Here is a 23,352-nt window from a genome sequence, read left to right as displayed (position 1 = left end):
GAGTGGGAGGGCAGGCCAGGCTGTGGTTCCAGCAACTCTGGCTCTGCTGCTGTTGAATGGGAGCAGAGTGGGGAGGACCTGTGAGGGGTGATGGTTTGGGGCTGGCACACAGTGAGAATGGCCCATGCATCCTGCAGCACTGGTACTTGTGAGCAATGAGACGTGGTAGCCATGCCCAGGAAGTAGTGGTATTGGCTGTAGCTATAAAAGTCTGAGCAGGATCTCTGTGGTAGGGATGGGGCTCTGTCTGTTAGGAACTGTGAGTCCCTCCTGTGGCTCATTCCCTTCCTCTAACACCCCCCCTCTTCCCCCCCCCACACACACGCTTCCCTGGGGACAGACATCTCAGCCCTGGCTGTTCGGCTCCATCTGGCTTCTTTCCTTCTGCAGTCTCTGAGACGCTCAGGCCTCTGTCTGGGCCACGGGATCTGCTCCATGTTAAATCTGTCAGGGCTGGGAGAAGTGAGTCTGTTCCTCAGTATATGAGGTTCCAGAAGACAGTGCTGGGACCTGCTTGTCTTCATGCTGAACAATAACAACACTCAGCTCTTCGGAAGCACCTCTCAGTTGTGGAGCTCCAAGTACTTCATAAACCTGAATCCTCCCAGAGCCCCTGGGAAGGGAGCAGCCGTGCTCCCTCAATCTTCCAGGTGGGAAAATCAGAAGTACTGAGAGTAGAGAGAGATTATTCAGGCTCACACAGAGTCAGTGACAGAGCAGGGATCAGAACACAAGAGCCTCAGCTCAACCCCCAGCTCCTCCCCCTAACTCCTACGGCCTCCCAGAACGGGGGATAGAACCCAGGAGTTGGGGCTCCCTGGCTCTTACTGCTAGATCCCACTTCCTCTCAGAGCAGAAGTAGAGTCGAGGCCTCCTAATCACCAAGGTGTCTTGAACCCCAGTATGCATTCCTGAAAGTTAGGGGGCAATGAGGAGCCTGCTCTGGGGCTGTGGCTGATGCTCCCCAAGGTGATAAGCAGCTCCAGGAATTGGCTGCATTCTGTGCCTGGGGACGGGGTGTCTCCCTGCTTGATGAGAAGCTTCACTGGAGCCGAACCCTGGGCCAGGAGCCAGGTTGGCGTCCTGTGCCAGAGAGAGGGCGAGACTTGGAAAGTGGAGCCAAACTCCTCCTGTGTGAGAGATGGCCTGAAATACCGAGTGAAACCACAGAGTGCTCCTTGTTCTGCCTCTGCCTGCTGGTCTTTCCTTGGCCTGAGGAGTGTGGGAGGTCACAGCACTTGGCTGCTGAGGAGCAAGCACAGCCCAGCAGAACATATGGGCCTTTCTGCTGTCTCCCAACTCTCAAAGGTGCTTGTTGGGTTGTTTTTGTTTTTAACCTTGTTCCTCCTGTCTCTCTGGCCCTTGCCACTACTGGTGCAAGAGCCTTCTCCTCCGTATCTCCTTCTGTCTGAAACAGCCCATGCAGAGTTGCTCTCCTACAGCTCAGCTGAAAACCTGTCCTCTTACTTGCCTCTGCCTCTTTAAATAATGAAACAGAGGGAGAGGAATTAGCTGGGAAGTGTCTTGAAGACATAGTTTGTATAAAGATGCTGCACAAAATATTGAATGTTTACAGACTTTATGCTCCTTAAAATGTAAGCAAAGGAAATGCCAGGTTTTGCTTGGGTTTGTGTGAGTACACTGTAGCTTCCTATGTTACTGGGCTTCCAGAGACTGGCAGTGTTAACATTCGGCACTGTCATGATCCAGCAGAGAATCTTGAGTAAGCTACAGAAGTAGGCAAGTGTGGTCTCTGTTTTACAGATGGGAAACTGAGGCAAGGAGAGAGGAAATGACATTGCCAAGGCCATAGAGTAAGTGGTAAAGTTGGGGATAGGCCTTAGGAGTCCTAGCTCCTGATTCCTCTGCAGTGCTGCTTCCCACCCACTTTCCTTCCTATATGTCCCTCAGGGTCTGAAATAGCCACTTGTAACCAGGGGTAGAGTAGGGGTCTCTTTGCCAGCTCTCTGAGTGATTCAGCCCAATGATTTCTTTTGGGAAATGTCGCAGTTGCTGTGAGGCTGTCTGGCAGATCTCTGCACTTGAGCGCTGAAGTCCTGCTGTGTGCAGTGTGGACCTTGGTCTACAAAACCAGCTGTGGTGCTGCTGCAAGGGAGTGCTCATTAACTGTGTTCCCTATTGGCAGCAAAAAGCTTTCAGTTCTCCCCAGGGTGTATGCAGAGGTTTCCACATCCCATATGCGGCAGGCAGGGACTTGGCTACTTTGGCTCAGGGGATCGCAGTGCCTTTGGTAAGGAAGGGAAATACGAGATCCTGACTGAAGAGCTCACCAGGAGTACTGGTGCAGAGGGGTGTTCTGTTCAGTTAGGCTTAATAACCGTGGATTCTGGGATCCAAATACCTAGGTGTGTTCAAAGCATCCCAGCGGATGGCTTTGCTTGATAAGTGGTGTGCCATGTGTAGGAATTGGGTAGTATGTCTTGAAATAGTGTGTGAGCCTTCTCATGGTGCTCTGTGTTTAGCACCCTGTCAGGGAAGCAGTATGTATGTGTGGCTAGGACCTGCATGTTGTGTATAGTTAGGCACAGGGAGGTCCAAATCACTGTTTACTATGTGATTTCTTCATGTTACATTTGTTGTCCATGGAGCCAAAGACACAAGAGAGTGTTTGTTGCACTGCATTCTCCTGAGGCAGAGAGGGCTGGGCATGCTCCAGCAAAATGCCAATCCCTGTCTCCAAATAAGGCTGCATCCTTGTTTGGGGGAGGAAGCTGAGTGGCTGGACTTTGCCCCAGAGCATGGTGTTTGTGGATCTGAATGTTGGCAAGCTTGTCAACTGAGCGCCATCCTCATATCTGTGTTGAGTTCCTGCTGATTTCACCCACAGGTCCAGTCATCGCATTTTTGGTGCTTTCTCATGTGAACATAACACCAGTGAAAGGCTCCAAACCCACCGTCTTAGAGATTGGTGTCTTCTCTATCCGTGCAGAGCAGGAGCAGCCTGGGCAGGGGCAGGGCAAGTTTCCCCCACACTAGCCCTGTCAATATAACTCATCCCAACCTGCCAGGGACATGATGTTTCCTCTAAGAATCTTCCTGATCTATCAAGCTTCAGCCCGTAGAGCCAAATTCAGTCCTTTTGTAAGGGGGTGTAACTCCACTGAAGCCAATGGAGGCTGCACTGCCCGCAGTCAAGATGTATGTGGCCTGTCCTGGCTGTGGTAGATGCCCATGTGGTGGATTCCCCCACCTCACTTATATCCAGGAGTGATAACTGCCCTGCCAGGCCTGTGTCAATCAGCACATCATACAGATAAAGATTCGACTGAGCATTTCAGTTTTCTTTAAAAGCAAATACTGGTTTAACTTGCTCAGTGGATACAATGATCTCCTTCTCTTTTGACCTAAATGATTGTGTGGTGTTTTTATGCAGTGGTAAACAGCTGTCATGGTCCATGCCAGAGATGGTTGCTTTTCAATAGTGGGTTAAGTGATCTCTGCCTCATGCAGTTGGGTACTGAAGTGTTCTAGGCTCCTTAGGGATGATATAATGTGAGGCTCTTGTCATTAGTGGGCTTGGGATTTTGAACTTGGACTAGGCAGGGCACTAAATATGCATAGTTTGAGGCTTTGGGAGACCCAAATGTCTGAGTGTTCTGAGAGCATAACTGGCTGGGATGGGGAGGAATTGTTTGGGGTGCTCCAAGGAAGAATGACTAGGAGCCAGGGGATGAAACTCCAGGTGACTTTCTGACATGAACTGTGTAATGCCCTGTAGTGTAGCTGCTTTCATTCCTTCCCTTGGTAGGAGACAATCCTGCATTGGTCCTGAGTGGAGATTGGGTCAGACGAGACATGAGTGGAGCTAGTCGGGCCACAGCTTAGGCTCAAGCATGGGTGGTTAGACTGAGCTGAAAGCTGCTTGTGTCCAGTGTCTGCACAGCCATGTTTGAACTTCTCCCTGGCAAGGAGAGAGAGAAACTGGGGAGAGAAACAGGGCTGGGCTGAGCAAGTTTCTTCTGCCCTCCCTGTCCCTTGGACATAAACAGGGCAGCAGCTCCGAACTCCAGAACTGTCACTGAGGACAGCTTGGGGGCCTTGGTGCTGGTGGTTGTTCAAAAAATAAGTTTTGCCTCCAGAACTCTCTGCCTCTCAGGCTGTGATGTTTTTGAGGGGGGTGAAGCTGTGGTTTAGAATGAGCCCTCTGGATGGCAAGAAAATTGCTGAGTAGCTGGTTTCCAGGCTGCCGAGGACCAAGCCAGGGCCCAGCTTGACTGCCAGAAGCAACAGGCTTGGAATTTCCTCTGCCTGGTGCCAGGTCCTCTCAGGCTGGCCACTGCACTTCTGATGGGGCCAAGGCTCTTCCAGAGCCCCACGGAGGGGTGTGCTCCCAAAGCAGGGTGGGTTACACTTAGAACTCAGAACCTCCCCCCCATTTTTGGGGCCTGAGAGAACCTCCCTGCATTCTTGGGGCCTGGTTTCTGTTTTCTTTTCCAGGGTCCAAGCTGTTTTGAATTATGCAGCCTGCACCTCCCGCGGGGCTCCCAGAGCAGCCGCCTAATGAGCTGAGCTCCTGACAAACTTCACTCTGGCTCTGGCTGCGCTCGGAAAATTTTACAGCCTTTTCAGAGAAAGGAAATGCCAGTAACGTCTGTCTCTTCTTATTTTTATGAGGGGGTCCCAGTTGAGTGGGGGATGGGAGGCTTGGAAAAGAAGACAGGAAGGATTTTGTATAGCACTTATGGCCGTAACCCGCTGCCCCCCTCAACCAATGTGCATTGGAGTGGGGATGCTAGTGATTGGTGCATGGTAGAGTGAAACTGTCACGGCTGCACCCTTTCAGAGCTGTGTACAATATGGGGTAACACCTGTAAAGGGCCATGGGGGTGGGGAACACGGTGGAGCAAAGGAGATTTCAGAGACTTGTGCAGTGGGAATAGGAAGTACCCACTAAGAAGTGACAGGCCCTGGGGAGGCAGGAGTGTGAATGATAGTGGCGTGGGACCAGGCCACCAGCCTGGATTTCATGAAGTACTGAGCCCCTGTGTACCTGAGCCTCTGGCTTTCTAGTGGGAAATAGTTCTGTGGGGACAGGCCCAACAGCTCCCCTTGTCCCCTGCAGCGCACAAACCACCTGTCATCTGTTGCTGTGTGCTTAGCAGAGCTGGAAGGAACAGTGAAAGTTCGCCCCCAGCTGGCATACTGCTGACTCAGTGGGAGGGAAGGAGAGGGGAGGAAAGTCTCAGGTGCTAGGAATTGGGAGCCACATATGGGTGGATAATTTTGCATTGATGCGTGAACTTGTCCAAATGCTCCTCACACAGACAGTGGGGAACTCTGCTACTGGCTGCCAGGATAGTTATTAGTCATTTAATCTTTGCTAATTATGTGTTTAAATGAAATATAAAAAACAGAGTTTTATTATTTCTACTGTGGCAGCATCCAGAGGCCCCACCCTGCAGAGTCAATTAGACAGTCCCTCCCCAGAATGCATTAGTGACATAGTTCCGGGCAATAATCTCATGGGGAGAAAGGGGTCAGGAGCAGCACGGCCCTTCTTGACACAAGGAAGTCCAGGAGCCTGGTCTGTTCACAGATTGAATCTGCTCCCCAGGTGGCTCAAAGTCACTCCAGAACCCAGGGGTGATTAGGATATAGCATGTCTGAGTGCACTGGTGGTGAAAGGTACCAGAATATTATCTCTGGAGACTGACATCCTCTCTATTCTCAGAACATGGGCAGAGCAGGCTGCCCTGTGTTGTCCTGCGAATGGGCCTCCCCTTGTTGTGGAGTGGTCTCAACTAGAATGAAAGGGGAATGCAGACTCTCTGGGACTTCTGTTGAGACTGCCAGCAAGGGATCAGTTGTGGCATGGTCACTATCTGCTGGAAGCCACCAGTTTGCTTATAGGTAACCATTCAACAGCTGCCAGCTGGTCACATTGGTGTTGTGCTGGGCTGGATTGGAGGTGGCAGCCTGGAGTTGAAAGTCTCGTGTTAAGGAGGCAGACCTTGTGAACTCACCCACTCCTCTGTGAGGGGCCCTTTGGACTAGGATTTAGCATGGCCAGAGTGTCTGGGCAGGGGGTTGCCCACGTGTCCATGCCTTGTGATCAGGCTCCTACCCTCGCTGTGTAGCGGCCTGACATGCAGCTCCTACCTTGTGTGCATTCGTGGTGTCGCCAGTTCCTTTCTCATGGCCCATAGGGATCTGTGGGGAGGGGATTGGGTGGAATATATAAAAATGCAGCTGCCTGGGGAGATGCACAGCTCCTTCTCTGGGTGGAGAGGGGTTTCTGCATGATCTGTAGGTATCAGCTGTTGCCGGTCAGAGTGAATGAGCATCAGATGTGGGCAGTGCATTTCCCTGGGTGGATGAAGTCTTGTGTTGGTCCTGCTCTGAGGGCTTTGTTTGTTATTTGTGTCAGGAGCGTTGCTCTGGGTGGCTATTTGATGTGACAGCCTCAGCAAGCCTGGCAGCCCCCAAAGCAAGTTGAGGAGTGGGGAGCAGGCACCAGAATTGTGCCCCATTCCTTCCTCTTTCTGCTGCACAGGGGCTGGAGGGTACACCTCCCCAGGGCAGTGAGTGATGGGCCACCTCCCCTCCCCAACCTGGGAAGTGAGCAACAGCCCCCCACTTTCTCTAACAGATTTTATGGGTGGAATCTGGATTTTATTGGGCTAAAGCTTGGAGACTGGGTGCTCTCAAATCCCCCCCCCCCCCCCCCAGCTGCAGAGTATGAATCCAGCCATCTCAATGTTTCCTCGCTGAGAACCAGCACTGGACCTCTCCCTTCAAACTTGCGGCTGCCACTTGTGTCTGGTTTCAGGGGAATAGCAGGGTGGGATGGAAGCAGCACGGGGTCCCAGGTGCTCCTGGGATGTGACGTGTTTGTTATTCTGCAATGTACGATTTTACATCAGAACTAGCATGGTCTGGGGCCTGATTCTAGGAGCAGCTAAGTACCTGTAGCCCCTGTTGATGTCTGCACTTCCAGAACTAAGGCCCAAGTGACTCTCAGGTCATGCCCGGGTTTGGGCTGAGGCTCAATACCTCTCAGTGCCACTTGGTGAAGGAGTATTGAGTCTGTACTGGGTTATCTTCACATCAGAGTGACAGGGCTGATAGCGGGGGAGTGGAAAAGTTTGGGTCTGAAAAATGAGGGAAGCAGCCATTCTCTCGGCAATGTAGGTACTTTGCTATAAAGCACAGAACTGGAGGTGTGTTTATGAGGGTACTCTGTGTATGTGAACACGTGGGCGGGGGGAAGTTTCTGGATGCATGTACATACAGTCAGGGTTGGGTTTTTTGTGTGTGTGGTTTTTTTGGGGTTTTTTTTGCATGCCATGTTGGCTTCTGGCAGTCTCTGGAAGCACAGTCTAAATGACCTCCATTAAAGCCCAGAGTCGGAGACAGACCCTATCTGCTCTCTTGGGCAGAGCTGTGTTCACCAGGGCTCTGCTGGTTTCAGGATTCCCTTGAACATGGTGCACAGGAGTTGGTTTTTGGCCAGGAAAAGGATGGGTTAGTCTGTATCCTTGTCTTCATGGAGAAATCCTCCCTCTGCACCACCAAAAATCCAAGACTGATGACCTCCACTGTGTACATAACCAAATTCTGAACCCTGTTCTAGAAAAGGCCTTGGAGGGGTTTAAATGACTCTCTCATTGTCTGTTACTTATAGAACAAAATCTGCCACCTGAGTTGGTTGCTGCTGGGTTTACAGAAAAGAGCAAACTCCTCGCTTTCCCCCACATTGGCCTGCTTCTAGCTTTCGCTCCTTGGGCAGCTACCACTGAATGTGTGAAGGGAGCTGCTAGGGCTGTGAGCCACCAGACTTCTTCCAGAATGGAAGCCTTGGTGGGATGGCACAGCATTGGGGTGGTTGGGCATGAAATGGCTGTTGGCGTGTGAACCCGAGGCCTCAGAACATGCAGACCATGTGGTTTCAAATGGCTGTATCTGTGTGCTACAGTGTCAGTAACTGCCCTGGAGACTGGGAGTTGAGACTTCTCCAGGTTGACAAATATCATGCTTTAAAACAAACAAACAAAAACTAAAAATTTCAGCAGATTTTTTTAGTTGCATGATGCCAGCAGTGGCTTCCCATTTTATAGACTTAAATTGCTGAAGTGGATGTTTTGTACTTATTTCTTAGTTTCCTAATTGTTAGTAGAGTTTCAGTTTTTACACAGCATTTTTTTTTCTACTAATAAGTTTCATATTTAAAATTCTTTTCTATGCTGAAAAAGATAAGTCCAGGCCTTTCATTAGCATCCTTGCTGTGAGAACAACACAAACTCAAATGCAAAACAGATAAGCAAATTGCTTGTGCCATATTTACAGATGATAACACTTTCTGATGTATTGAACTTCCACAAGTCAGTAAAGTTGCAGTGCTTTGACCAGGCTTTGCTCCTCCGTCGGCATTTGCATGCTAACATCAATGGGAGCTCCTATGTCACTTCAGGTGCTTTTGAAAATCTCAAGGTACCGTAGGTACCTAAATATGGAGTTAGAAACCTATTTTTGAAAATTTTGGGCCTGTGTATAAGAAAAGTCACAATAATTTTGTTAATGTATTGAAAGTCTAAACTTTTCTTTGATAATGCTGAAGCTGTTTTGTTTTGAACTAACAAAGATTTTATGCCACTAAGAGAAGTCTCTAATAAAAATAAAATTTTAGCTCTTGATTGCTGCTAATGCTTACACATGACAGTCGCTGGGACTCTTCCTCAGAGTAGTTTCTACTTAAATATTTGCAGGGTCAGGATCTTAAGTTTCAATATTTTGTTTAGCCAGTTTTGTAAAATTAAAATAAAAGCCCCTGTGAGCTGTGGCATTTAAAATCCCAGCATAAATCATTCAGTTTATTAGAAATTTTAATCTAAAGTTGCAGTAGCACAATTTTTAGATTAATTTCACAAAGCCTCAACCACATTTGAACAAATCTACTCTGGGACTTCTGGGTTCTCTTGCGGACTGTCACTGCCTTGCTATGAGCCCTCTCTGTGCACCAGTTTCCCCATCTGTCAAAGGGGAGAATACGTGCCCCTCTCATGTGTTTGCAGGTCCTGGAAGGTGTTGTAGTGACACTGCAGCGTCTATACTGCACTCTGTATCCATCTCACCAAAACCAGCTGGAACAGTAAGTTGCCTTATGTGGTATCTGGCTGTGATTGGGGCATGGATGAAGGTGGGCTGAGGTTCAAATTGGGTAGGGCTGCAGTGATGATTGGTTGCTTGGAAGCAGCAGGAAGTGGTGGCAGGGGTAATATCAGCCCTCCCCCTGTCTAGGGAATTTCCACCTCTTGCTGCTTAGGTTTGCAACCTAAGGCCGTTGTTGGCTGGGGCCCAGTGGGATGGCTGGGTCTGTAGTTGCTATTTGTAGCTGTATTTGTGACTGTTGTCAGGGCACTCAGTGACTCGTATTTTCCTTCTTGTATAAAGTGGAAGAAGAATTAAGCTAATAAACACACCTGGAAAATGATCTGGAGGTGCCTGTTGCTCTTATTGTTTCTTCTACCCTTCCATCACTTTATGGGCAACACGCCTTTGCCTCCTCACACGCGCATCAGCTGGCTATAGTGTCTGACTTGTTAAACTCAGCATTCAGCTCAAAGTCTTGTTTTTCATCCGTCCCAACATGAGGGTCAGATGGATATGACCATGGCCCGGCCCTGCCCTGCCCCCACAGCAGAATTATGGTTGTCCAAACTCTGTTTTGCATCTTGGTCTTATATCAGTGGGAACATTTCAGTTCACAAGGCTAGTTCCAAATGTATGTCTCTTGAGTCGAGGTCTGAGGAGGAGAGAGATTGGGATCATAGCTCAGAGCAGGGGGAGCCCATGCTTTGCCCCTGACCCCAAAGGTACCCTGGCAACTTGCTAGGAATCACAAGTCCCAATTTAATTTTGCATATAATTAACTTTATATTGAGAATCCGCACCTGCCCTGATACTTGCTGATGCCTCCATCTGCCCCAGGAAAAGACCAGGAATCGTTTGATATGAACAGCAGTGGAAACAAACTGAGGGAGACCACACAATCAGTGATTGGGAAATGGGTCTGGGAGTCCAGACTCCTAGGTTTCATTTCAGGTTTTACTATGGAGTCCACCGTGTGGCCTTGGCCAAGTCTTCCCATCTGTAAATGGAGGGCAGCTATACTTGTACTCAGGGTTTTAAGGTCCTTGGGAATAATACAAGCCATGAGAGGGGAATCTGGCCTTTTTGGGCTGTTTAGTCTCTGCATCTATGGGGGCACATGGGCTAGGTTCAGGATTTCCATCACTAATGGGGGCTCTGGTGCCATGGAGTAGGCTCTCTGCCCTGGTGCTATCTCCGCTCCTTATCCCTTCTCCATACTCTCTTCCCCCGGGACTCTACATCCCAGGTGGCACAAAACAGAGTCGAAAGGTAAAGTGGGGGCTGAGATCTAGAAGCTTCTCTCTGCCACTGTGCCCAGCAGGATGCGTTACTAGGGAGAACCTCAGTGCAAAGCTTCCCCAGGCTGCCTCATACTGCAGCAAGGGAGCAAACCTTCTCTACCCAGAAACAGGAAACCAGAACCACGTGGGCTGCCTTAGAGCCCAGCTGATACCTCACGTCTGCAGAGAAGGGACTTGGCTTGGTCTAGATTCTCTGGCTTCCTGCCAAGGAGCTGACTGCTGCATTCTGTATCATCTGTTTGAAAAATGGAGGGGGAAAACACAGGCCTTCACTCCCAAGTGTATGTGGGAGGGGTGAAACTGTAAACCTGAATAGTCCCTGACAGGGGTTAGAATTGTCTAGTGCTTAAAGTTGGGGACTGGGAGTCAGGACTCCTGGGGTCTTTTCCTGTTTCTCCTAGTGACATACTGTCACTACGTCAGGCATCTATGCCACACCACTGTGAGGTGGGGAGGGGTTTCAGTAACTGTCTGTTGGTTACGTTGAGATGCGGCAGAGTATTATCTACTAGGTCTGGGGGGCTCGGGCCCAAGTGCAGCCCTGGCACAAGGGCCTGCAGCTCCACCGAATACACTGAGAGAGCCACTTGTGCTGTGTCTGCCTGTGATTCCTGGTGCAGGACTGCTGGGTTTTATTGTGGAGCTCTTCCCTCCTTGGATCTAGGTTCTCCAATCACTGTCCTGATCTCTTTCTCTGACCCTGAGTTCAGGGTCCTGGGATTTCTGCTTCACATCTCGCACAGCAGTGGTTATTGGAGGAAAAAGGCAACTTAAGCTTTCTCAGTACAAACTGTCATGTTTGTTCAATTACAATGCAGCAGCAGTGGCACAAGCCCCTGCCTCCTTCCTATTGCTGGGCTGGAGCACGGTGGGCCTTTGGCGGACATCTGCTGCTTCCTCCCCCAACCACCTCTTGGTAGGCAGGCCACAATGGCTTCCCACTGAACTGAGTTGCTCTTTACATCACTCCCCCACCCCAGCCAAAGCTTCCGTTCGCTCTGATGGGCTCCTTCACTGGACCTTGAAATGGTGGTTTCCCTGGAGCTGGCTAATATCCAAGCAGCTTTCCCTCTCATTGAATGATAGGTTAAAAATCTAGGGAGGAGGATGGAGGCGAAAGGCTTCAGGGAGCCTGGGTGTCACTTGCTCCAATCTGGCTTGTGACAGGCAAACCTCCTCCAGGCTAGTCTCCAGTTGGAGCCCGGGGCCCCAGACATACATGATCTGGGACATTTGGAGCTTGGATTGGTTTGGCTGGAGTAGATACAGGTGGGGGTCAGATGTGAACTTAAGGCCACATACCAGAGTCTGGTGTCTGGCTCAAACGTATCCCGTGGGGGGTGGGGTTGCCAATACAGTGTGTTGCTGCGGCTGCGCAACTGGTCCCTTTCCCCAAGAATGAGTGTCTGTTTCCTCCTGCTATGTCTAACTGGGGCAAGAAACTCTCTCATATTCCCCCCTTTGCCCCCCTGTGGGCTCGAGAAAAGCAGTTAATGGATCTCTTCCCCTGTGACAGTGACCTGGAGACTCAGTGCCTACACAAGTCACAGAAGCAACTCCAGTCCCCCAGCCTTGGAGTGCTTTTGATTATTATTATTTTGGCCTCTTGCTGCGCTGGGTCCCTGTGTGCAAACATACAAACGCTCCAGAGTGGTGGCATTCTGTGAGTATGTACATGGGGCTCCAAAGGAGGGGAAGATGGTGGTAGTCTGAAGTCCAACTTTCGCCTTCTCCCCAACCTTCTCGTTCCTTGACACACATTCTCTGAGGCTCATTAGCTATAGGGTTTGTGCTTCTAGCCTCAAAGTTCCTTTGGAGATGGGTATGTGCCTGTTGGGGTGTGCCCTACGATGCCATCCCATGTGCAGCTACAACAGAGACAAAACGTGGTGGAGAAATGGAAAATCTCTTGGGAATTCAAGTTCCCATCTCCCTGCAGGAATTTTAATGACAGGTGGGAGGAGGGGGAGTATGACCTAGAGCACTGTCACTAATCACCATTATGTAACCCCTCCTCCCAAGAGAGGGTAGGGAAGAGCAAATAACAACATAAAGGGGCAGCTGGCCTGTGAGCTTTGGGACAGCCCAGGGGTGAGATGCATGGATTGTTACTCAGAAGAAATGGTAGAGGATAAAAGAGGGTGCAGCAGTGGTGACTGTAAAGGTAGGTTTGGAAAGAAGGAGCTAGAGGGATTGCAGGTGGGCAGAAACATGAGAGTTTGGAAATGAGGAGTGAATGGATGTGGTGGGGGATTTGCTGCTTTGTGGAGGGAGTAGCATGATGTGTGTAAGAGAGAGATTCAACAGGGCTTTTACAAGAAGACACAAGTCTCCAGGTGGAGGGAGATGGAGTTGATTTTGCTCATAGTTACCATCGTCTTTTCAGTTGGTGCAAGGAGGTGGAAAAGCCCAACAAAAGCCCCTCCAAGCTCAGAGAATCCACTGCTGACATACAGAATAAAGTAACCGCACCTGGCACATGAGTTATCAATGACATGTCACACAATGCCCCTCAGTTTGTCTAGCAAAAAGCCTGTGTGAGGGAACAGTGCCACCCCTTGCCAGCACTGGGCACCGGGCAGTAGCGGAGGGTGCACTTAGAGGCACAAGAGAATAGTTAAATCATACAGGAACATACTTAGCTTGGCATTAGAATGAGACCAATGGGTGGGACCATTTGGGGGAACAAGGAAGTGATGAGGTAATTAGATCCATGGCATTGACCTAAGCAACAGCTAGGGTCTCAGTGTGAGAGAAGGGGGTGTTTCTGGGCTGGCAGCAGAGGCTTTTCAAGGGAAGGGCCATCTTCAGACATGTTGCTGGGCCATGGCACTTAATTACCAGGCACCAACAATGAGTGTGGTCATGTACAAAACCAAGAAGGAGGTGCTGCCCCAAAGAGCCTTTTTTTCATTTTGACAGGGACTAGCAGGGCAAGGATGGGGCCCTGGGGGAGGGGGAGACATCTGGGCAGTTGGTGGGGCCAGGGCCTGGAGGGATCTCTTTGCAGCTGGCCAGGGCACTGCAGGGAGTCCCGTGCAGCTGGCAGGATGGGAGCAGGTTGAGGTGTATTTTTATATTAACTAAGGTGCTGAACTGCAATGATTGGGATCAGCCCTATTGCATTAAGGAGGAAGTGAGTGGGCCACAGTCACAGGAAGAGCTGGGATTAGAACAAGCCCATCCTTCTTGATGGCACAACAAGCCTTTGTATGTAAGGAAGATGAGGTGAATGAAAGAGCCTGAGGCCCCTAGGAGATGGGTCTGTGTGTGAGTTCATGTGACACGTGAGGGATGCTTCCGAAAACCATAACGGAACTCTCTGCCTCATTGTTTGCTGGCAGATACTTGGCTGAGCTGGGGGCCAGAAATGCGCGCACATGTCCCTGGGAAAGGAAGTCGAAAGGCTTCATGAAGCCAGGCTCTTGCCTGAACAGGTGATCCAGAACTATAGCATTGGAGGAGTGAGATGGCAAAGCCCTTCCCACACTCAGTCAGCTGAGCTCTGTCCCAGAACCTGGAAGGAAGGGACTAAAGAGATAAGGGAACCTAGGCAGATGGTGTTTAAAACCTCCCCTTGGAAATGGGAGTGGCATCAGCAGCCTGAGGAGAGGCTAACAGACTTGTGTTTACCTGAGATGCTGGGGAGAATCAGAAAGTCCATGTAAAGGTCTGTTGCTGGTCCAAAGGGGAGCACAATGGAGCAGAGAAAAAGCCATCTTGGATATTGAAGTCACTGTGGGGGAAAGATGGCTGGTGTGGAGACACCAGGGTTAGTGCCAAGATGACTGCTGATGTTGGCATCCTTATCTCCAAGCTGGAGGAAAGAGGGCTTGAAAGCTAGAAGCCAGTACTCCTGGGTTCTCTCTCCGGCTCTGCCTGTGCCTCCTTGGCCCATTTGAGATGCAGTAGTAGGATTACATGGGAGTTATGATTCTAAAGGTCTTTGAGATCTGGGGTAGAAGGCACTGGACAGAGCAGAGCGTTGTTCATACTGATGTTAGGAACCCACTGCAGGAGGGAAGATCAGTGAGTGCACAGAGTGTGGCTGAGCTCGGAGTCTCGGGACATCAAGGGCCAGAGGCCTGTAAGAGAGTGACTGGGGTAAATCGGGGTCCTGTGGGAAGAGGACTGTAACTTTCAGCATACTATCTGCAGTGGGAGAGGGAAGGCTCTGTGTCAAGGCCTAGGGGAAACAAACCGGGAACCAAGCTTTTCCCAAAAGGCTGGTCACTTAGCTAGGTTCCTGAGAAGGGAAGCATAGGCCACCATTTCCAAGGGGGACTGAAACTATTTGAGCTGGTGTGCAATGGGGGTGAAGGAGGTGCCAGCTCAAGTCCTGGGAGAAAGGACCATGCGTGGCAGGGATTTCCTTATGCAGGAGCATAGGACAATCCTCCGTGAGCGACGGGGAGGAAGCACTGTCTCTAGGGATCACACTGCAGGGTTCTGTGCTGTGCTGGAACAATGGGTCCTGACCCAGATGGGGGCCTCCAGGTGCTGCTGTGATTTTAATGTGTGGGAGGTGGGGGTTTCAGGGAGGGCCAGACCCATTGGGCTGCCTTGTTCTTCTTTGAGTTGATGCAGCCATGTATTCTACTCAGCCAGTGCACCAGAGCCAGAGAATTTTCCTGGAAGTACCTGTGAGAGACAGTGCTTGCACCTCATCTCGTAGCATGTACGCAGCACTGCCTTGACCCTCCTCAGTTTCTTCTTACCGTCTGTGGCCGGAGTCAGAGCTCTGTCTGGTTCCTAACTTCACAACCTCTCTCTTCCTTGGTAATTTTTTTCTAATTGTATTTAGTTAAGTAGTACTCTTCGTATAGTTTTAGTTAGACTTAGCACTAGTTAGATTTAGTTTAAATATTTCACCAGTGATGCCCTCACCAGGGTTTAAACATTGTCCGTCATATGGGGGAATGATACCCAACAACAATCCCCACACACGATACTCGCTGTGCTTTGGCAAAGCCCACACCAAAGAGTGGCGTTCAATTTGCAAATCATTCACGATTTGTCTAAATCTTTGTCTAAAGAACTACCTGGTCAAACAGGCCATGTGACCTGCTTTGGCACCAAGGCCCTCATCAGAGTGGAGGTCACCCTAGGGTTCATAGAATCATAGAATATCAGGGTTGGAAGGGACCTCAGGAGGTCATCTAGTCCAACCCCCTGCTCAAAGCAGGACCAATCCCCAATTTTTGCCCCAACCTCTCCCTTGGTCCAATACTTTGCAAGGGCTGTGTCATTTATAGCCCCATTGGCTGAGTGGGCTGCTAAAGCTGTCTGTGTGCACCACACCCTGATGTGTCCCTTCCACAATTAGTGGAAGTGGGGCTGGTGCCGGGCTCTGCATAAGGAATCTCTGCACAAGGAACTTTCTCAGCACCCTTGCTGTCGGCGCTGCTGATGTTACTATGGCAGGACTCACCACCCTCTACTTCAGCAGCGTTGGCCTTCTCGTTGCTGACTTCAGGATGGACACTACTTCTGACACCAGAAACAACGGACGCGTACTCAGTGCCAGCAGTACTGTTTCCACCGTCGGTGCTAGTTCTCGCTTCGTTCTGGGCTACAGATGATCAGTCTGATTGCTCGCATGCTTAGGGCTAGCTCCATCTTTGTCCCCTCAAGTTAGGGATTCCTCAGCATCCAGGTCGCGATCATCCTCCTCCATCTCCATTGCTTGACCTGTATCGGGGGCCAGGCTGTTCATGCAGCATTATGGGTACCAGGATTGGTGCTTGTGTTGTGGTCGGGACAGGGACCCCTTGCCTGTGGCCTACTGGCCACCAATGTCCTGTCCATGCCAGGAGCCTCCACGGAATCCATGGGATGCTCCTTGGTTGTGGAGGGCCCACTCCTCAACAAGCTCTAAGGAGATATCATCAAGTACGTCTATGGCAATGACCATCGACACCCACTGCAGGCCCAGGCACTGGTGAACCTTCCCCTCAATGAGCCTCCAGAATCATCCTTCCAAGTCAGTCAGTCCTGGAACAGAGTCTGGGTGTGGCACAGCTAAATGCTTTGTCTTCGTCCCTGGATGATTCTACTGTGCCTGGCTTTTCCTCTCATTCGACACCAGAGGATTTCAAGGCATACCAGGACCTTTTGCAGCATGTGGCTGCTTCCCTGGGTATTTAAGCAGAGTTTCTGCAGAAGAATACCCATACTTGGATATCCTGCAGCCATCTGCCTGTGGCGTGTCACCCTCCCTATTAATGATGCACTAATGGAGCCTGCTACAGTTCTTTGGAGAATGTCTGCTTCAGTACCGCCTACGGCAAAGAGCTTGGAGAAACAGTTTTGTCCTGGTGCAAGGATTTGAGGCATTTTACTCTCACCCAGCCCCAAATTCCCTGGTCGCAACCACAGTGAACAATAGGAGTCAGCAGGGCAGATTTAAGGCCACTCCCAAGGATAAGAACTCTAAATGGATGGACTTGATGGGTAGGAAGATTTACACCTTCTCTTCCTTGCAGATGTGCACTGCTAACTAGCAGGCATTGCTGTCCAAATATGACTTTGTGAACTGGATGGCTATGCCTAATTTTGCAGACCAGCTGCCCAAAGCCTCCAGGGAGGAATTTCGGGCACTTATCTCTTAAGGCTGTTTGATAGCTAAGACTTCATTGCGGTCTATGCTGGATGTCGCAGATACTTTGGGCAGAGTGATGGCCTTGGTGGTGACCATGAGAACGGCATCCTGGCTGCAGAATTTGGGCATTGATCCCGACGTGCAGCAGGCTGTAGAGGATTTGCCCTTTGACAGCCAAGAGCTTTTTTTGGACAAGACTGAATTCCTTCGAGGACTCCAGAGCTACCCTACAGTCCTTGGGGGTGTACATCCCAACAGTGCAGAGGCGCCGCTACAATGATCAGCAGAAGCAACAGCAGCAGTGTCATCTGTAGCACATATCTGGGCAGACTGTCCCTCCCCCGAGAGGGCAGGACTACCCCAGAAAGAGGCATAGGTCCCAAAGGAGGAGGCATTCAGGTCTGGGGTTTGGCCAATCAACAAGCTTTCCCCTGGTGCCCCCAAAGCACCCATTTTGACTCCTTGGTCCAGAGCAGTTGTCTAGCCATTGCTCCCTTTTCCCTAGTCCTTCCATCTGGGGAAAAGACTGGCTTGCTTTCACAATGCTTGGGGCTCGATCACCACTGACAGCTGGGTCCTAAGCACTGTCAGATTGGACTATGCCATCCAGTTCCTTTCCAACCCTCCCACCCATCCTCCTTCCGAGTCCCTCTTCACAGACTCCTCTCATTTGATTTATCTTGGCAGAGTGCCATTTTCAGTACATGGTGCTTCCTTTCGGCCTCTCTTCTGCCCCTCAAGTTTTTAGCACATGCATGGTTGTGGTGATGACACCTCAGGAAGAAAGGAATCCACATCTTTCTGTAACTGGATGACTGGTTACTGAGGAGCTTGTCCAGAGAGGAAGTCTTTTCTCACAACAACACTACACTGCACTTACTTGACCGCCTGGGTCTCATCCTAAACACTGGGAAGTCAACTCTGGTTCCTGCTCAGAAAATCGAGTTCATTGGGCCCCTAATAGACTCTACGAGTTCGAGAGCTCTTTTGGCAACTGACAGTTTTCAGGTGAATTACCACCTTTGCCTCAGTCAGCAGTCTCTGCCTTCCATGACAGTTCGGATGTGCCTGGGGTTCTTGGGCCACATGCACACTTCCATGCAGGTGGTACAGTTTCCAAGGTTGGTTCTTTGCCCTCTTCGAATGTGGCACAGGACAGTTTCCTGTCTGACTGTTTACTCGTTGGACAGATTGGTTTGTCTCCCTCCACTGGTCCTGGACTCCTTCCAGTGATGGATGGTTCTGGAGAATTTTTGTCAAGGCATTCCCTTCATCTGGCCCTTACCAACCAGGTCCCTTGTCACCGACACTTCCATGATGAGCTGGGGAGCACATCTGGGGTTGCTGAAAGTTCAGGATCTATGGTCTGAGCAGGAGGCATCACTGCATATCAACATGCTGGAGCTTCAGGCTGTCTACGGTGGACCATATCAGGAGCTCAGTGGTTCACATACTTAAGGTTAGGAGTACTTCTGGCACCTTAGAGACTCCTGTTGTGCCACAAGTACTCCTGTTCTTTTTGCAGATACAGACTAACGTGGCTGCTACTCTGAAACCATACTTAAAATTGTGGCAGTTCTGTATTAAGGAGAGTATTACTCCCATAATTTATCACTTGGCCAGGGTCCAGAATCATCTTGCAGACCATCTAATCAGGAATTTTTTCCCTGAGTCACAAGTGGTCCCTGAAGAAAAGTGTCCTCCTGGTCATCTTCGCAGCCTTGGGCATTCCAGTGATTAACCTGTTTGCTACAAAGGACAAGAAGAAATGTCTGTTCTGCTCTCGAGGGGCCCTCAGTCTGGGCTCCCTTCTTCTTTCATGCGGCTGGTATAGAGCAGCAACTACAATTTCACCTGAAGTTGATTGAGCCAAATGGCTACATCAGGAGTAGCAGAATTTATTGCAGTGATGCCTCCTTCATATTTATAAATTGGGCAGTAGGTAGTGATATGGTCGATGGTCTGTTGTGGGCAACCATGCTTGCGTGCCAGGGAGTCCTTGATTTTCCATTTGTGCATTAGATGCCCACATCTACTATGGTGGGTTCGGATTTGGTTCAGAGTTGACCAAGATGACCATGGAAGGTCAAACCCAGGAACCTTCTGCATGGGATGTGGCACAAGATGCTTATTTTTTTTAAGTCTTGTTTAGCCCAATCTGCTTTCCAAGCCTCTTCCTGATTGTAGCTTGATTTCATGAAGCTAAATGAATGTTCCCAGAAAGGCTTGCAGGACTTAAGACATTGTGGGGGGCATTGTCAAGATCTTGGTGAACAGGAAGACATCTGTTTTCCTGGATTTGCTGAGCTTCGTGGAATGTCACTGCAGTTCGGCGTATTGGCGGGGGAGCGATGTTAGACAGAACAGGTAGTCATGGTGTTGGAGTTGACTGTTGCCGTAATGCAGTGCATTACTATATTCATCTGAGTGTCCGATGCAAGGTAGCAAGATTCTTAAAAGGGCCCCTTCATCTCCATCCTTTGGTCTGAGGGCTGGTTCCTCTGTGGGACCTTAACGTGATCCTAGTGGCTTTGACTGGACCTCCGTTTGAGCCCCGACATTTTGTCCCTTTCTGCTTTTGTGTCAGAAGACGGTGTTCCTGGTAGCGATGACATCAGCAAAGAGTGTGAGTGGCAGGCTCTGTTGGCAGAGCCTCCGTATACACAATTCTCCAAGGACAAAGTGACTTAACTACCGCACCCAAAATTTTTATCTAAAGTGGTTTCTCTGTTTCGTTTGAACCAGGCAGTTTATTTACTTGGGTTCTTTCCGCATTCATTGATAGAGGAGCAATGTCTCCGTGCAATAGCTGTCAGTCAATGTCTAGCCTTCTGTCTGAACAGACTAAACTGTTTCATCCTTGACCTTGACTGTTTGTGTCATATGCAGATCGTATGAAGGGACAAGGGGTTTCCTCACAGATGACCTCTAAATGGATGACGTTCTGTATCAAGACTGTATATGAGATAGCTTCAGTTACACCCCTCAGCAGGTGCGAGCTCATTCTACAAGAGCGCAAGCAATGTCAATAGCATTCCTCAGTGACGTCTCCATATTGGACATTTGCAGACTGCTACGTGGTCGTAGACACGTATTATTTACGAACTATTATGCCATTGCCACATCATCAACCGCAGACGCAAGTTTTGGTAGGGCGGTCCTGCAATTCTTTTTTAGGTAGACTCTGAGCCCCACCTCCTGGGGTTGGTACTATTTGTGAGTCACCTAAGTGGAATACGTGGCTGCAACTACTTGAAGAAGAAATGGTTGCTTATTGTAATGATGGTTCTTCAAGATGTGATGCAGATGTGTATTCCACGACCCACCCTCCATCCGCCCTACATTGGAGTCTGGTCTCTGGGCATTTGGTGCAAAGGAACTGAGGGGGGTCAAGGTGCTGCCACCTCATGTAGCCAGAGGAGGGGCTAGGTGCACGAGGCGCAAGCGCCACCACCTACGGATACTGCTAGGAAAAATTCTCAGGCTCCGCTGCACTAAGTACAGAATACACATCTGCGTCACATCTCAAAGAGCCAGTTACAGTCAGTAACGGTTTCTTCTTTCACATCCTAAAATGGCCTGTCTCTCCTGTGGTCTATAATTGTCATTCTCTCCCATCCCTAGTGCTCGCACCTGAGCGTGACTAGTGCTGGGATAGGGCTAGGTTCTGGGTACAGCTTGATCTCTCACTACAAAGCAGATCGCTCTGGCTGTGCTCTGCTCCAGTCTTTCCCCAGCTTGGTGCTGGGCACTGCAGCCCTAACATGTCAGGCGCTCTTGGCGCCTCTGATCCTTGCCGGTAGTCATGGTTGTTGGTGAGCTGGGAAACAGTTGAGATTTATATGCTGGTGTTCTGACTCCAGGCCATGGGTGCAACTGACGCACTGGCTCCCACACCTGGGGAGGTGCACCTCTGCTCCTGTTCTGCTGATGTCTGCTTCTGAGCTATCTCCCCTATCCCCAGGCTAGGGCCTGACTGAAATGCAAGCCAAGCAAGCAGCTGTTTGGGGTCCCCTACCACCTCCTCCACAAGGGGGAGAAAACAACTCATTGCTAGTCCCCCTCCATCTCCTCTCTTCTCCTCCCCCCCACCCCTCGCCCCCCCCCCATCAAGGGAAAGAACTCTCAGACCATTCCCCACCACCTTCCTGGTGTTTTGAGGGGAGCATATTCTAAGGCTTCCCCAACTGAGGCTCATCCTCCTCCACCACTCCACTTTTGTTTTTTTATCCCAGCGGGCAGCGTTGTGCTTAATGGGACAGACACAGCGGAGCAGTTGCCATGCAAAGGGTTAATTCTGTGCAGCAGCTTGCTGTGTGCTGCAGGAGTGGTGTTTAGCAGCTTGCTCCAGTTGGCTTCTTTCCCAGAATGCTTTGGAAAAGCACTGACCTCTGACCCCCAGTACAAACTGAGCCCAGCACGTGGGAGGGAGAAATTACTCCCAGACCTTCAGGCTCCAGAGTTTACAAGCTGCCTGCAATAAAGCAGCCATTTTTTTTCCGACAGTCACTAAATCTCCCGTTTTAGTTCCACTGCTAACCCCAGCTCCCTGCCCCCCCCCCCCCAATTCTTTTTCCTGGAACAACTTCTCCAAAGGTGACACCAATCCAGTAGCCCAAGGGCTTGTAGCTCTGCAGATCTTCAGGGCTGCTGGTTCTAAGCTGTGAACCAGGGATCTCATTGTGGAAGACGTTGTTAGACTTGGCGGTCAGTCAGCCTCTTGTTGACTGGTCCGGCTGCTTTCTGTATAGTGCTGTGCGCAGTGGGATGCCTGCATGCCTTGTCAGGGCCTCTCCAGAATGATTCCTCCAGGGAGTCTCTGCACCTGCCAGTTTTCTCCTCGACCCCCTGCCCAGCACATGTGGAATTCTGTGCCTGCTCTATGGACTGAGACGCTTCACAAAACTTGGAGGTGTGGGGATTGGTGCTTGTGTTGCCGATAGAGAGGAGCATTGTCTACAACGGTCCACAAAATGCCAATTGAAAGGGCTGGATTACAGTAGCTCATGGAGTGACAATATTGTTTTAGTGGTAATATCAGGAAATAGGGAGTCAGGACTCCTGGGTTCCATTCCTGGATCTGCCACTGGCTTGTGCAATTCCTTAGCTTCTCTGTGCCTCAATTTCATCATCTACAAATGGGAATAAATATACAGTGGCCACCTTAACTCTTTCCAATTCCTTAGGTAATTAATTTCCCTCCACATTCCCTGCAGTGAGTCTAGAATTAATTCCAGCCAAGCTGGCCACTTTCTGTGAGTGATTGCTGTGCGGGAGATGCAGGAGACTTCACCAACTAGTATTTGTAAAGCATGCAATCTGTGCACCAGAAATCAGAGAGGTGCCAGCTGGTGCTCTTTCCCTTATGACTTCACTGATCGCTCCAGGTGAGACTGTAAGCTGTGTGTGTCTGGTACTGCGCTGAATACATCAGTGCTTAGCATTGCCGTACAGGTAGTTCCTGCAGCAGAGGGTGTGGGGAGTTATTCATGTTTGAACGGCACTTGGAGAACACTGTGCACTCATTATGAAAGGCTGCCGTGCCATGGGCACTACAGGATCCAGATAAATAAATTAGGAGTCAACATTTAAAAGCAATTACTTCCCTGCTCCTGCTGCTTATATGCAGATTCCTCAGACAGAACTGTGGGTCTCCCTGAAGGTGGAGAAGCACCCGCAGTGTGCAAGCTTTGGATCGACAGACCCGGGACCTGTGGATCATTGCACTGGCAAGAAAGAAACCAAGTCATTCTCACTTCTAGACACATGCACAAAGCCAAACACACTTCTCAGGAACAGCTCTCCCACTGCATATTGCTTTGACTTGGCTATTTTTCCACTGTAAGATAGACATTACCAAGATTAGGGGAGCACGTATCAAACAAGTAGTACTTTCTCTCAAGCTCTGTCAAGATCTTGAGGGATCTGCAGGGGGAGCAGACGTTAGTTTAGCCTTCGGCTTTTATTTTCTTATTTTCAAACCAAGGCGTTTTCAGAGGGTAGTATGGTGGCCAGAGACCTGTGCTGTGTTTCCCGAGACCATACTGACAAAGTGTGATAGAGAAACCATTTTTCCAAATACATATTGGGCTGGTCTAGAATCCATTTGCAGTCAACAAAAAAGCACATTCATCTGAATCCCCTGCTCTCCCCTCTCTGAGAGCTGGGTTTTGTTTTTAAATCTATATGGCAGGAGACCAAACTGGCTGAGTCAGTCGGCTGGCTGGCCACCAGAAATAAAAATGTGGTTTCTGTCCCCTCCCTCCTTCTCCCATCGGTATTTTTTTTCTTCTTCTTCACTTAGCGACAGTTTCATGTATTCATAACAAACCTCTTTCT

The 23,352-nt window shown here is 49.9% G+C and overlaps 1 protein-coding gene across 6 annotated transcripts in view; it reads left to right on the top strand.

Moving 5' to 3' along the window:
* Positions 1-23,352, top strand: part of BCL9L (BCL9 like) — a 159,493-nt gene that overhangs the window by 82,525 nt on the left and 53,616 nt on the right. The window lies entirely within an intron of this gene.

This window comes from Natator depressus, chromosome 22, assembly GCF_965152275.1.
Source record: "Natator depressus isolate rNatDep1 chromosome 22, rNatDep2.hap1, whole genome shotgun sequence".
NCBI lineage: Eukaryota > Metazoa > Chordata > Testudines > Cheloniidae > Natator > Natator depressus.
This window is presented reverse-complemented; position numbering and strand designations above follow the sequence as displayed.